The following is a 16,520-nucleotide window of genomic DNA, read 5'->3' as shown; positions in this document are numbered from 1 at the left end:
TATGTGCTCTGAAAGCACTTGGTTTTTTTTTAAAAAAACATATTTTTATTGCCTTTCTCTCTCCTGGTAAATAATTTTAGAGAGGTCTAACAAATTTAACAGGACCTGGCCAGACCGGACTCCCCACCTCCACTGGGAAAAAATTCTTGTATAATTTTCTTGCTGTTTGGTCTTCAGCTTATAGTGTTGTCCTGGCATTGATTAAGTCTAACATACAGTATTCAACATGTTCAGTTAAATGCTAAAGGTACTTTTTGTTTAACTCATTTAGACTTCTAAATTCTTCAGAGTTTTAAACCAAATCTCATGACTTTGGGGGTTCCAGTGGGATCCCTGGAACTCTCAAAGATTGAGACAAAATTTACATAATGTACTTGTCATTTAAAATAATTTGGATTATAATCTCACAATATTACAAAATTATGCTAAATTTATTGCATCATATATGCTGTTAAAATAGAAGAGCATTTATGTTCATTGGTCAAAATGTTTCCTACTCATGAAATTGATCCAGATTGTAAATTACTTGTGTTCTTACTTACAAGGAAATATGTGAAATTTTGCCTTGCAGGCGAACAACGAATTCTTTCAAGATGTATAGTAAAATGGGTCATAATGTGTATATTTTCTGAATGTTTGCCTTTAAAACAATGGAGTTGAAGTCTGATTCTTTGTGAAAAACAGTGTATTAACTTCTTCTTTAAAGTAATTTTCATCTTATTGATAACCAAACCTGTTAACTAACTTCAGTAAATTCCAAGGTAGTCTCTCAAGACAACAGCTAAATTTAAGTTTTTTCAGCTCTCTTGACTTCAATAAAAGAGAAGCTTAGGGGAAGCTCCAGGCCCATCAGCCATAAAACAAGGAAGGGACATGCTTGGAGTCTGCCTTTTGAAAAATTTGGGACTTTGACTTTGTCCCTGTTGTGGTGATTCTTATCTGCCTTCATTTTAAAAGGGAAAAATTTCCAAATCAGCTAGAAGAAGACTGAAAAAACTTCTCTTTCCCAGTTTTGAGGAGGATTTGTGCTAAAATGTGTTTCCATGAATTATGAGAAATGATTGAAAATTGCTTAAAGCCATTGTATTTAAAAGTTGGCATCCTTTTATTAAGAAAATGTCTTAAGAAAAGTTGAGGAATGAATCTTGTAAGCTTTACATATAATTGGCTATAATTTTAAAGATACTATTACAACATTGTGTAAGTCTTTAACATTAATACCTAATACATGCTGATGTTAGAATTGATATCTGTATTCAAAAAAGGTTTTGAAGTGTGCATACATAGCAATACTAGTAAATACCTAAAATAAAAATATCTCCAATTTTGAAAGCTGTTAAGAAATTGAAGCATTGAAAAAAAAATTGAAACATTGAACTTTAGGTAGTCTCTGTTTAATGGGTAGCTTTGTCAATTGTCTATCCAGCTTCAGTAAGCTCTATTCTTGTCCCAACCTTTGAGTTTGTTACAGTTCTTAAACAGTTAAGAGATGATTTTATGCACTAATTCCCATGTTTAAGGTTATATCTCCCTTTTGGTGACTGACTAAGGAAATATACATTTTGCCTTTCAGTTAGATAATCCCTTGTGTTCTGTATATTGTCTTTGTTAAATTCTCATGATTTAAAAGAACTGTGTTTAAGGGTATTTTCTGGTATGTACTTACTTTAAAATGTTTGGGTGATCATTTATAAGTGATGAAAAAAATTTTTTTTGATGTGTTGCTGTTTGAATCAGTCTGACTAAATGAATGGATATTATAATGAGGAATCTTTGATCAGATACTTTAAGAACTCTTGGCATATTTAATAGGTTTCACTCTTCTGGTTCTGGAATTTCTAAATACGCCCCTGACAGTCTCAAACTCAGAAGAATGTGTTTCAAAGGTTGTATCTTTCTGCTAATGAAGTTAATTGTGAGACAAATAATTAATTAAATCTAAAAAAAAATTAAATTGGGGGTGAGAGGGGATTTCAGAAAACACATTGGGAAACCTTGCCAGTGGGGAACCTTGCCAGTGGGGAGCCAGGATGGCTAAGTCTAAAAAGTACAAGAGTGTGTAAAATCCTACAGGTGGTATCACAACGCTAAACATAGATATTTTATTTTCTAGGATTCCAGCAAGCCTATTGTATTCATTAAAGCTAAAGTTTAATTGTAAACTATAGTTTTGGTTTATTCAGATTACTAAGAGCAAAATATAACTAAACAATTGGTAACTTTAACACACTTAAGAGAATTCTCAAGTAGCTGTTACAAAAGCTGTTTCGTTTCTTATGTGGTACCCCATATGCATGTACATGTTTATGAATGAGAATTGCTAAGCTAAATCCTTTTTTAAAATTATGTATAGATGCATAATTAAGCTCTTAGAGAGTCATGTCTGTTACTGTTTTCTCAGGATCTACAAGGTCTGTTCAGTTTAATAGTTCTACACGATTTTAAATGGACTTACTGCCAGCTTACAGTTTCAAGATTGGCCATGAGAGCCCAAATCCTCATAAGCTAGAGGGAAAATATATGAGTATATGTATGCAAGTGTTTAATGATAATTCAGATGTCAGAGAATGTTAAAATGCTCCAACATGGGAAACAGCTCTTACAGCAGACTCATAGACTGTCATTTTTAAGAAGCACTCAGTGGCCTCAGAATCAGCCCAAAAGGCATTCTGATCTGACAGGAGAGCCAGCAAGAGAGCAAGCATATCAGTGTGGAAAGCCAGGACACTGCTACTAAGAGTGTCCCTCCGTGAAGGAGCTCAGTGGTCCACGCCCCAGTGCAAAGAAGCAATCACCGAGGATGGTTGTGTTCTTCTCTCAATGGAGGAGAGAATTTCCACTCTGTGTGTTGCCAGGTCTGATGGGGTTGTTGTTGATTCAAGAGGCTTCCACAGCCTAAACATTGCGTGTCTGGGGCCTCAGGTGATAACTGACGTCACACATAAGAGTGCTAATTTGTTAAATCCACTAGAGTCACTGTGTACACTGACTTCCCATGCAGGACTGTATATTCAGAGTCATAGTAAAATTAATAGTACACCTTGTTGTATTTTAGTATAAAGATTTATCATCTCAGTTTTTTATTATATCTGAATATTTAACTCTTTTGCTCTAAGAAGTCAGCTTGCATTTACCTGTCCTGTGATGGGCTTATATCCTGATGCTGTATGCTAATCCTTACATTGTTACTGTGCCTTCTGATTGATCTAGGTTAGCAATTTTATGCAGTTCAAAAGAAGTTTCATGTGTTCCATTGAGTTCATTGAATATGTTCCAAAATTTGAGACTTAAAGGAGTTAATTTAGACAGATGTAAATCTAGTCCACAGTCTTAAATTAAAGTTTACTCTGACAAAGATTGAAAGCTAACAATTCTTTTACATCTAAGTTCTGAAGCTCAAGTGTTCAAACTGCTAACCGAACTCACAACCTGCTAGGCTGGGAAAGTTAACTATGTTATGTCTTGTTATTTAGACTTCAAGAAAGAGAAACCTTTCAAGTGCCAGAATGTACATCGAACATCTGATGACTTCTGCCTTCTATCAGGAACCACTGGATGGATCCCCTACAGCTCCTCTTACCCAACGGCGCCCCCCTCTCAGCAGGAAGTAGTTAAGAACAGATGATGGCATCCCTTTTCCCTAAAAGCAGCTGGGGTCCATTTCTCTGTTTGGAAATGTAGGAGCTAGATGGGATAATGGGCAGTTAGGGTCTCCGGTTCCTGGTAAAACTGTCTTGTGTACATGTAACAATGTTAGTGTTATGAGATTCTTGAATGTTAGTATTTTCAACAATACTTGTACATTGTTAAGTATGTCTTTTTGAATTTCACTAGTCAGCTACTCCCCAATATACCATCATATTTGTGTCACTCCAGTAAAAGTCCACAATATTTTGGCCAGAGTGATAGAAATCAATCAATACCTCCGGGGACAATGATCAAGCGCCTTCCTAAATTTCACCAGTTAGCCACCAGTATAATTAAAGTAAATGAGACCCGAGTTCCACTCATGTCAGGAGAAGTTATTCTAAATGGCATTAAATTGGCAGCTTGCATGTTCAAGGAATGGAGCAGGATTATGGCCTTAGAAACCTCGATGGTTGCTGCACTAGTAGTTGCCATGCTCTTCCTGTACTGCATGCACAAACAGCAAGCCTGGGAGCAAGTTGTCATTGGGCAAGCCATGATGGCACTGGCTGTGAAAATCCTAGCGCTCAAGTTTGGCTGAGCATGATGTGTTAATAGGTAACCAGAGATGGGTTAGACCTGACAGGACTGGCAATCAATCTAAGACAGAGACCCCGCATGCCCTGGGCAGGACTCCCCAAGTGATAACCCCCCACATCATGCCATGCGGCTTCAGTCTTCTAACCGGTTCGTCTAAGGTAATGTGGCCGTTTACGGTTGGAACAGTGTTTCCCAACAGGGCTGTCATTTATGGCAGCATGCCGGGGAATACATGCTCCAGCTATGAATTGTTACATGACCCCTTTTCTAGTAAGCATGTAGCCAATGACGGGCACCATTCTGATACCCCGCCACCCTAAGACAGGGAGCCCTGGATGACTGGCAGGGCTGCCCAGAGACAGGTAAGAGCTGAGGGTCCCTCAGAATGAACCTAAGACAGGCAGCGCTTATCTTGCTTCACGAACCTTTCTCTTTTTGCCACTTTCATTGATATATAGAAAAAGGGGGGAGATGTCAGGAGCCGTGCACTATAGCCACACTGAAGCCATTTTGAATATAGACCTATGGGACAGTGGAAACCCCCGGTTGGCTAGATTATTGGGAAAAAAGTTATGAAACTAATCACACGCTTAGCTTCAATTGTTCCTAGCAACTATTTCAGAATGTGATTGATGCTGTACTTACCAACATCTTGTTACTGATTACCTACACTATTGTTGATATGTTGGTTACTATTGTTGATATGGTGGCTGCTCAAGAACAATCGGTCTTGAGACCATGGCTTGCGTCCCAGTTTCTCTTTCCCTGAGCCTTAGTTACTGAAGAATATAAAAACCCTCAGTTGAAATCAATAAACTGACAGCTTGATCAGACCTACTGTCTTGCTGTCCATTCTCTGTGTCTCTTGTCCCTTCATTCTCTCCTAGGTGGCTGCGACCCCGTTGACTGTCCTGCTGGACAGGACAATTTGGAAGCAAACAAACTGACATAAAAACATCAAAACATATGTGATACGGCCAAAAGAGCAAACAGATAATCACCGAAAAAGAAAAGTATAGATTGGACTGTTGGGGTTACACTTTCCATGTTGGCCTCCTTATATGAAAGAGAATATATGGTATTTGTTCTCTTGTGAATGACTCATTTTACTGAGCATAATGACTTCTAGTTGAGACCACCTGGATTTAAATAGAATAATATCATTCTTCTTAATAGCTGAATAATATTCCATAGAGTAGATGTACCACAGTTTCTTTAACCACTCTTCCTTGGACGCACATCTGTTTTGTTTCCATGACTTTGCTATTGTAGATTGTGCTGCTGTAAATATAGGATTAAAGATCCCCTTCTCATATGCAGATTTCACTCCTTTTGGGAATATTCCTAAGAGTGGGATTGCTGGGTCATATGGCAGGTTTATTTGCAATTTTCCAAGCACTCTCCATACTGATTTCCACAGTGCTTGTACTAGCCTACACTCCCACCAGCAGTGAAGGAGGGTGCCAGAGTCCAGCTCTGGCTGAGTTTGGAGCTCGGGAAGGGTGCGTGGATGAGGCGTGAAGAGAGAAAGAAAGGAGACGGACCACCAGGATTCCTTGAACGTAGTGGACAAAGCGAGAAAACTGTCCGCTTTATTTATACAGAAGCAGTACAAAGTTGTTTTCTTAGGGCATATTGACATAGCTTCAGGGGGGCACAATTTACAACTTCTTGAGAAATGATTGAGGAAGGATTCCATATTCCTTGCTTATCTTGGCTTGCCAGTCTTCATCTGCTCTCCTCAGGTCTGGACTATAACCTAGGCGCCGCCTGTGTCAACCAGACCCCTATCTTGTATGAGTTAAAAGGTCTGGGGCCTTGGTCTGTGGGCATTGGGGTTATTGACATTAGTTGGCCATTAGGTCTGTAAGCTCACACAATTTGTTGACCAAACAAGTAAAGCAAGGATTATAACGGTGGAAAGAATTGAAGTTAGCAGTGAGCTAAGTTACTCTATTTAAGTTTCAACTCTACAATGGATGAGTGAGTGTTTCCAAAGACAATTCTACAAATTGTTTCAGTATTAGACAAGGCATTATCCATTCCAACGTTGCAGCCATGAGTTTCTCAGTAGACAACACATCTTATGCAGTAATACACTCCTACTACAATTCTTATTCTACAACTTAGCTATCACAAAATGGGAGAAATACATCAAGAGAGAAAAACCATGAAGATCTAAGACAAAAAGCTTTAAACATTACATTCCTCTACAACCGCAGGCTCTACAACTTCATAAGTGATCAAACAATAATCAAAAATATATCTTTATGATATTAGTGAAATCACCCTGTATTTCCTCTAGCTAAAAATTTGTGAAAACAACTAAAGCAAATACATTTTCTATATTCTAAAGAATTGCAAGGACAGGCTAACCTTTTAAGACCACAGTGACTATATTTTTTGCCTTAGCAGGAAAGCCTTCAGAGTTACAGTAGCTATATTCTTCGTCATAGCAGGATGGCCTTTAGGGTCACAGTAACTAAATTCTTTGTCATAGCAGGATGGCCTTTAGGGTCACAGTAACTATATTTTTGTCATAGCAGAATGACCTTTAGGGTCACAGTAACAGGATAACTTTTAGGGTCCCTCTTATCAAGCCATTTCCTGGAAAGCATGATAAATATCTGGGCAAGATTTTCTGGCAATGGGAAACAGCACAGACTTAATTATACTCCTGTGTGTAGTTAAAGGCCCACTCACCAGGACATCCTCAGTCATATTAACTCTTAACCTCACGTTGGTTGTAAAAGCCATCTCACAGGGGCATACAATGCATCAATAGATTACAAAATTCTTAGTGGGGTGGTTGAGCGCCCATGCGAAGGGGGGTGAAAACTGCGTCAAGGTGGTCAGAAATGAATCCACTTAGTCCTGCTAAGCAGCTGGTAGCTCCCCAGGCCCTGCCAGTCAGGGAGCTGTTCTCTTCACACCTTCGTGTTATTCACACCTACTGCATGGACCCCATCAGGAGGGTGCCTTTCTCCCCACATCCACGCCAGCAGGTGTTGTTTTTTAAGTTCTGAATGTAGGCCAGTCTCACTGGAGTTAGGTGGTACCTCAAGGTGGTTTTCATTTATATCTCTCTGATGGCTAGAGAGCCTGAGCATCTTTTCATATGTCTGTTAGCCATTTGAACCTGTTCTTTTGAGAAATGTCTGTTCATTTCTTTTGCCCATTTTGCTACAGCGTTGGTTTGTTTTACTGTCCCTGTGTTTATGAAGCTCTTTGTAGATTCTGGATGTTAGTCCCCTATCACTCATGTAGAATGCAAACATTTTCTCCCATTCTGTTGGTTGCTTCTTCACTTTGTTAATTGTTTCTTTTGCTGTACAGAAGCTTTTTAGTTTGATGTAGTCCCATTTGTTCATTTTGGATTTGATTGCCTTTGCTTTAGGCGTCTTTTCTAAGAAGTCTTTCCCAGTTCCTATATCTTGGAATGTGTTTCCTATGTTTTCCTTTAATAGTTTGATGGTTTCTGGGTGTAGATTTAGGTCCTTGAGCCAGTTAGAGCTGATTTTTGCATAGTGCGACAGGTGCGGGTCTTGCTCTTTATTTTGCAAGCTGCTATCCAGTTGTCCCAACAGCATTTGTTGAATAGACCAGGTTTTTTTTTTTTTTTTTTTTTTTTTTAACCTGGATTGTTTTCCATTTTCTTGTCAAAGATTAGTTGACTATACATGTGTGGATTCCCTTCTGGTGTTTCTGTTCTGTTCCACTGATCTTCTCTGTTTCTGTACCAGTATCAGACTGTTTTGATAACCACTGCTCTGTAATATGTCTTGAGGTCTGCAATTGTGATTCCTCCAGTTTGATTTCTATTTTTCAGGACAGCTTTAGCTACTCGTGGTCTTTTGTGATTCCAGATGAACTTCTGTATCAACTTTTCTATTTCCAAGAAGAATGTTGCTGGGATTTTGATTGGGATTGCGTTGAATCTATATATTGTTTTTGGTAATATGGCCATTTTGATAATGTTGATCCTGCCAATCCAAGAACATGGTAAGGTTCTCCATTTTTCGTGGTCTTCTTCTATTTGTTTTTTAAATGATTTATAGTTTTCATCATAGAGGTCTTTCACATCTTTAGTTAGCTTAATTCCTAGGTATTTAAGATTTCTTTCCTTTATTTTAAAGGAACTGTACTTACAATTTCTTTCTCAGCAGTGGAATTATTTGTGTACATTAGTGCCATCGATTTGTGTTAATTAATTTTGTATCCTGCTACTTTGCCAAAGTCTCTTAGGAGTTTCAACAGTCTCTTGATTCAGTCTTCTGGTTCTCCTATGTAGAGAATCATGTCATCTGCTAATAGCGATAATTTCAATTCCTCATTTGCAAGTTGCATTCCTTTAATTGCTTTTTCTTGCCTAATAGCTCTGGCAAGGACTTCCAAAACTACATTGAAGAGTAGCGGTGAGAGTGGACATCCCTGTCTACTTCCAGATTTTAGTGGGATGACTTCCAGTCTTTCCCCATTTAGTATGATACTGGCATTGGGTTTATCGTAAATTGCTCTGATTGTGTTATAGATTGTTCCTTCTATGCCTATCTTGTTTAGGGTTTTTAACATGAAGTGGTGTTGGGTTTTATCAAATGCCTTCTCTGCATCTATTGAGAGGATCATATGGTTTTTATTTGTCAATTTGTTGATGTGATGTATCACATTTATTGTTTTGCGAATGTTGAACCATCCCTGCATGCCTGGGATGAATCCCACCTGGTCCTGGTGAATGATCTGCCTGATGTGTTGTTGGAGCCTGTTGGCTAGTATTTTATTGAAGATCTTTGCATCTGTGTTCATCAAGGATATCGGTCTGTAGTTCTCTTTTTCTGTTGTTTCTCTCTCTGGCTTTGGTATTAAGGTGATATTAGCTTCATAGAAAGAGCTTGGAAGGATTGCCTGTTTTTCTATTGTTTGGAAAAGCTTGTGTAAGATTGGGGTAAGTTCCTCTTGGAATGTTTGGCAGAATTCAGCAGTGAAGCCATCTGGTCCTGGACTCTTCTTGGTTGCGAGGGCTTTAATTACTGATTCAATCTCAGTATATGTTATTGGGCTGTTTAGATTGTTAATTGCTTCTTGACTCTATTTTTTCTGATTTGTTCGCATATAGTTGCTTGTAATAGTTCCTGATGATTCTTTGTATTTCTGAGTTATCTGTTGCTATATCTCCTTTCTCATCTCGGATGCTATTGATGTGTATTTTCTCCCTCCTTTTTTTAATTATTCGAGCTAGGGGGAGTCTATTTTGTTGATTTTCTCAAAGAATCAGCTCTTTGATTGATCTTGGTCTCTATTTGGTTTATTTCCTCCCTTATTTTGATGATTTCTTTTTTCCTACTCATCTTGGGATTGCTTTGTTGTTGTGTTTCTCGTTCCTTCAACTGTAAGGTTAGCTGATTTACTTGGTGCTTTTCTTGTTTCTTGACATAAGCACTGATTGAAATGAACTTTCCTCTCAGCACCGCCTTGATTGTGTCCCATAAGTTTTGATAAGTTGTGTTGATGCCTTCATTTGTTTCCAGCAATTTTTTAATTTCCCCTTTGATTTCCTCTCTAACCCATTGCTCATTTAGTAACATATTATTTAGCCTCCATATGTTTGTAAGTCTTCCTTGGTGTTTTGAATTCTTGGTCTCAAGCTTCATTCCTTGGTGGTCTGAGAAGATGCATGGTATGATTTCCACTTTTTAAAATTTGCTGAGGCTTGTTTTATGGCTTATAGTATGATCAATTCTGGAGAAAGTTCCATGTACTGATGAAAAAAAGGTGTATTCTCTGTCTGTAGAATGAATGGTTTGATAGATATCAACTAAGTCCATATGCTCTAGAGTTTGGGTGAGTTCTGTCATTTCTTTGCTGAGTTTCTGGTTTTTTTGATCTGTCCATTTGCATTAATGGGGTATTAAGGTCTCCCACTATGATCGTATTGGAGTCTATTTCTCCCTTTAAGCCCGTTAATATTTGTTTCACGTAGCTAGATGCTTTGGCATTTGGAGCGTAAACATTTATTATGCTGATCTCTTCCTGCTGGAAGCTTCCTTTGATCATTATGTGGTATCCTTCTTTGTCTCTTTTAGGCTCTTCACATCAAAGTCTATGTCATCTGATGTAAAAATGGCTACAACTGCTCGTCTTTCTTTACCATTAGCTTGAAATATCTTTTTCCATCCTTTCACTTTCAATTTTTTCTGATCTTTGTTGGTGAGATGCGTCTCCTGTAAGCAGCAGATAGTTGGGTTTTGTTTTTTGATCCAATCCTCCAATATATGGCGTTTGACTGATGAGTTTAAGCCATTTACATTCAGCATTATTATGGATAAGGGGCAGTTTGGTCCTGTCATATTGGCGATGTGTTGTTCTATGATTGGGTCTTCGGTTGGCCTTTTAGTGGGATGTTCTCCACAATTGCCTTTGTTTCTGGTGGTTGCTGTTTCTTTTTTCTTTCATGGGAACATCCTTGAGTATCATTTGTAGGGCAGGTTTAGATGAGACAAAATCTTGAAGTTTTTCTTTATTGTGGAAGAATTTTATTTCATTTTCAAAGACAAAGGAGAACTTTGCAGGGTAAGTTATTCTGGGTGGAAAATTTTTCTCTTTTAGAATCTGGAATATGTCACTCCAGTCTCTTCTGGCCTGTAGTGTTTCCTCTGAAAGGTCAGCTGTGAGTTTGATTGGGTTTCCCCTATATGACACCTGATTTTTTTCTCGTGCACATTTAAGGATTTTTTCTTTTTGTTCAACTGAAGAGAGCTTGATTATCATGTGTCGTGAGGAAGTTTGTTTTTGGTCAACTCTGTTGGGAGTTCTGTAGCCCTCCTGTATATTACTTTCTAATTCTTTGCTCAGATTAGGAAAGTTTTCCTGTATTATTTCACTGAATAGGCCTCTAATCCCAGCTTCTCTTTCTGCACCTTCTGGAACTCCCATAACTCTTATGTTAGACCTTTTAATTATATCTTTTAATTCTTGGATACTTTTTTTAGCTTGACCTAGCTCTGCTTCCAGCTTTTTGCTTGTTTCTTCATGGTGATAGAAACTATCTTCTAGTTCTGAAATTCTTTCTTCTGCCTCATTCATTCTGTTGTTGAGACTCTCCACTGTATTTTTAGTTTGCTCTACTGTATTCTTCATTTCTGATATATCAACCTTAATTTGATGTATTACTGCTATTTCTTCTTTGAACTCTTGTTTGTATTTCTCATTGTTGACCAGCAGCTTTGCAATGAGTTTTCTGAGTTCTTTGTCCCCCATTTTCTCAATGTCTTCCTCAGTTAACTCTGGGAGTGGGCAAAGCTTTTGCTCCTTTGTTGGAGAGACTTCAGTAACATTCATAGTGCTTTTGTCTTGTTTTTTACCTTTTGTAGTTGCCAATCTGGTTGATGAAATCATCTCTATGGTGTATTACCTACAGGTCTATAAGTTGATTGTTATGTTCAATCAGTGCCCTGGGTTTGGGGAACACAGCTGCCAGGAATAATTGCTTCCTCTGTGGCACTGATTTTGTAAGCAGCACTGAGCTTGTCGCCCCCTGCTGGCCAATAAGTGTAAGTACCTCCTGCGGTTATTTTAGGTGGAGTTGGAGGCGTGCCTTTTCGGGGCTGTTTTTTTCCGTGGAGCCTATGCAGTGCTCTAAGACGGAGGTATTTTTGTCCCCAGGTTAGCTCTTGGGTGATTCAGCTGACCTCCCTTCAGTGTAAGAGCGTCTGCTCCCGTGACACTGTTATCTGAGAGTTGCTGAATTAGTGCATGCGCAGTTTGCCACTCCTCCTCTTGCAATTTATCTGTTTGGAGCACATGCGTCAGTGTCCAAGATGGCACCCGTATGAGGCAACAGTAAAGATCAGGGGGCTGTCGCCATCAACTCCAGGGACCACACAGACCCCACAGGCTGCAAGGCTGTTTCCGTGGGCTCAGCTCCGTGCAATTAACCAGCAACACGCCCACTCTGGATCTCCACTTAGGGTTCATACCTGCTGCCCTGCCACCCAATATGGCTCCAGGTGGAGAACTGCAGCTGCTGTCTTTCAGTTCCACGAACCACACAGACCCTGCAGGGAGCAAAGCTGGTGCTCCCCTCCACCCTTGGATCAGTTCCGTATGAACAGCCAGAAAGGAGCCTGTGTGTTGCTCTGTCAACTCCATGTTCTGTCTCTCCACACAAGATGGCGCCCTCAGTCACCAACTTTCTCTGCCTGCAGCTAGTCCCAGTCACTCAGCTTGTCTGTCCGCTCCCAGACCACACTCACTTTCCTAGCTCACCTCCTGGGCACAGGCTCTCACCTGGTGGTCACAACGTCTGTGTGGAGGCCACTGCTGGATGTTTGGCTGGTGCTGGAAACGGATTGCTGGAGCCTGGATCACCGGTGCCTGGATCATTGGAGACCGGATCACTGGGATTTGAGTTGCTGCTTGCCGACTGCTGGTGGGAACTTCGATCCACTACAACACTGCTGTCTCATTTCCTCAGCTTCCCAGTGTCCAGGGGGGTTCCTGGTAACACTGCTTACTGCCTGAACCCTACTTATCCCCTGTAATCTGCTTATTGTACTACTCCCTGCCTAAAGATTCTCCACCTTATCAAACGTGCTGAACTCTATACCGTCATCTGGGTTCCTCAGCACTTGGTTTCGATGGTAGCTGGAAATGGCTTGGGCATTGAAATTCTCCCTGGCTGTTGACTTTTGCATGAATTCTATGAGGATCTCCATCTTTGCTTTGTGCGGTTGCTGAACCTAAAAATTATATTATACTGGGCTCAATGGGCATTGGACAGGAAATGACCAAACAAAATTTCCTGGAGACCTGCCAGGACAGCTGATGGTATGTGAAGTGAATGAGCCAGGTGGAGTTGTTCTGTTACTGGAGGAGCTGTCCTGCTGCTTTGGGCAGTTGCCATTCATTAACACACTGATTTCCTCAAGTGTCACGTCCACTTTCAGACAGATGTGCTGCCAGAGCACTTGGTTTCCATGGCAGCTGGAAAAGGCTTGGGAGCTGAACTCGTCTCTGGCTGTTGGGTTTACATGTGCTCAGCCTGCTTGATTCTCTCCCACTGGGCTCAATGGGTATTGGAACGGAAGTGACCAAACAGGGTTTCCTAGATAGCTGTCAGGACAGCTATGGTTTGTGAAGTGAATAACCCAGGTGCATTTATTTTGGCACTAGAACAGCTGTGCTGCTGCTTCGGGCAGATGCCATTCACAACCACAAGCAGTTCCCCAAGTTCACCTCCCAGCCATTTTCAGAAATATGTGCTGCCAGAGTTCTTAGTTTCCACAGCAGCGTGCAATGACTTGGGCGCTGAAATTCTCTCTGGCTTTGGAGTTTTGAGCACCTTGAGTGAGGATCTCCACCTTTGTTTTTTGTTGGTGCTCAACCTGTTTGATAACATCACACTAGGTTCAATGGACATTGGCCTGCAAGGGATCAAACCGGGTTTCAGAAGACCTGCAAGGACAGCAGTTGGTATGTGAAGTGAATGAGCCAGCTGGAGTTGTTTTTCCCTGGATGAGCTGTGCTGCTGCTTCGGGCAGTTGCCATTCACCAACACACAGAGTTCCCCAAGTGTCACCTCTCAGCCACTTTCAGAAATATGTGCTGCCAGAGCACTTGGTTTCCATGGTAGCTGGAAATAGCTTGGGTGATAAACTTCTCCCGGACTGTGGAGTTTTGAGCGCCTTGAGGGAGTATCTCCATTTATTATTTCTGTGTGTACTCATCCTGCTTGATTACATCCCCTAGGGATAAATAGCATTGGATAGGAAGTGACCAGACAGGCCTCCGGGAGACCTGCAAGGACAGCTGATGATATGTGAAGTGAATGACTCAGGTGGATTTGTTTTTTTCCCTGGACGAGCTGTGCTGCTGCTTCGTACAGTTGCCATTCACCAACAAACTGAGCTTTTCAAGTGTCACGACCCAGCCACTTTCAGACATATGGGCTGCCAGAGCACTTGGTTTCCATGGCAGCTGGAAATGGCTAGGGCGCTGAACTTCTCTCTCGCTGTGAAGTTTTGAACGCTTTGAGTGAGGATCTCCATATTTGTTTTTTGTGTGTGCTCAACCTGCTTGATTCTATCCCCCTGTGTTCATTGGGCATTGGACAGGATGTGATCAACTACGGTTCCAGGAGAAATGCAAAGAGAGCTGACGGTATGTGAAGTGAATGAGCCAGGTGGAGTTGTTTTACCAATGGAAGATGAGCTGCTGCTTCAGGCATTTGCCATTTACCAGCACACTGTGTTACCTAGGTGTCACATCCACTTTCAGACAAATGTGCTGCCAGAGCACTTGGTTTCCAAGGCAGCTGGAAATGGATTGGGCGCTGAAATTCTCTCTGGCTATCAAGTTTGTTACGCCTTGAGTGAGGATCTCCATCTTTGTTTGGCGGGGTTGCTGAACAAGCAGACTATATCACACTGGGCTCAATGGGCATTAGACAGGAAGTGCCCAAACAAGATTTCTAGGAGACGTGACAAGGCAGCTGATGGTATGTGAAGTGAATGAGCCAGGTGGAGTTGTTTTGGCACAGGAGAGCTGTGCTGCTGCTTTGGGTAGTTGCCATTCACCAACACACAGAATTCCCCAAGTGTTGCCTCCAAGCCACTTTCAGAAATACGTGCTGCCAGAGCACTTGGTTTCCATGGCAATGGGAAATGTCATGGCGCTGAATTTCTTTCTCGCTATGTAGATTAGAGCGCCTTGAGTGAGTATCTCCATCTTTGCTTTGTGTGTGTGCTCAACCTGCTTGATTCCATCCCCCTGGGCTAAATGGGCATTGTAAAGAAAGTGACCAAACAAGGTTTCAGGGAGGTCTGCAAGGACAGCTGATGGTATGTGAAGTGAAGGAGCGAGTTGGAGTGTCACGTTCATGTTCAGACATGTGTGTTGTCAGAGCACTTGGTTTCCATTGTAGCTGGAAATAGCTGGGGCACCAAAATCTTCTCTGGCTGTGCAGTTTTATATGAATTCTGTGAGAATCTGCATAACACTGGCCTCAATAGGCATTGGACAGAAGGGACCAAACAAGATTTCCCAAAGACCTGATTGGATAGCTGATGGTATGTGAAGTCAACGACCCAGGTGCATTTGTTTTGCCACTGGATGAACTGTTCTTCTGCTTTTTGGGGCAGTTGCCATTCACCACCACAATGATTTCCTCAAGTATCACATCCAATTACAGACATATGTGCTGCCACAGCATTTGGTTTCCATGGCAGCTTGAAATGGCTTGGACGCTGACCTCTTGTCTGGCTGTGGAGTTTTACATGAATTCTGTGAGAATCTCGGTCTTTATTTTGTGCGGGTGATGAACCTATATATTACATCACACTGGGTTCAATGGGCATTGGACAGGAAGTGACCAAACAAGAAATCCTGGAGACCTGCAGGGACAGCTGAAGGTATGTGAATGAATGAGCCAGGTGGAGTTGTTTTGGCACTGGACAAGCTGTGTTGCTGCTTCAGGCAGTTGCCTTTCTCACGGCACTGATTTCCCCAAGTGTCATGTCCCAGGCTCTTTCAGAAATAGGCGCTGCCAGAGCACTTGGTTTCTGAAGCAGCTGGGAAATATCTTGTATGCTGATCTTCTCTCTGGCTGTGGAGTTTAGAGCACCTTGACTGAGGATCTCCATCTTTGTTTTGAGTGTGTGCTCAACCTGTAGGATTCTATGCCCCTGGGGCTTAATGGGCATTGGACAGGAAGTGACCAAACAGTGTTTCCGGAAGACCTGCTAGGACAGCTGATGGTATGTGAAGTGAATGAGCCAGGTGGAGTTTTTTGGGTCCTGGAAGACGTGTGTTGCTTCTTCACGCAGTTGACATATACCACCGCACTGAGTTCCTCAAGTGTCACCTCCCAGTCACTTTCAGAAATATTGCTGCCAGATCACTTGATTTTCAGGACAGCTGGAAAAGGCTTGGGTGCTGAAATTCTCTCTGGCTGCGGAGATGTGAGTGCCTTGAGTGAGTATTTTCATCTTTGTTTTGTGTGCGTGGTCAATCTACTTTATTGTACCCCCTGGGCTCAAATGGCATTGGACAGGAAGTGACCAAACACGGTTTCCTGGAGACATGCTAGGTCAGCTGATGGTATGTGAAGTTCATGAGCCAATTGGAGTTGTTTTGGCACTGCAGAGCTCTTCTGCTTTTTCGGGCAGTTGCCATTCACCACCACATTGAGTTCCTCATGTGTCACATCCGCTTTCAGATATATGTGCTGGCAGAGCACTTAGTTTCCATAGCATCTGAAAATTGTTTGGGGACTGAAATTCTCTCTGGCTCAAGAAATT

Source organism: Ochotona princeps, chromosome Y (genome assembly GCF_030435755.1).
Source record: "Ochotona princeps isolate mOchPri1 chromosome Y, mOchPri1.hap1, whole genome shotgun sequence".
Lineage (NCBI taxonomy): Eukaryota > Metazoa > Chordata > Mammalia > Lagomorpha > Ochotonidae > Ochotona > Ochotona princeps.
The sequence above is the reverse complement of the archived record's forward strand: the minus strand, read 5'-3'. Positions refer to the sequence as shown.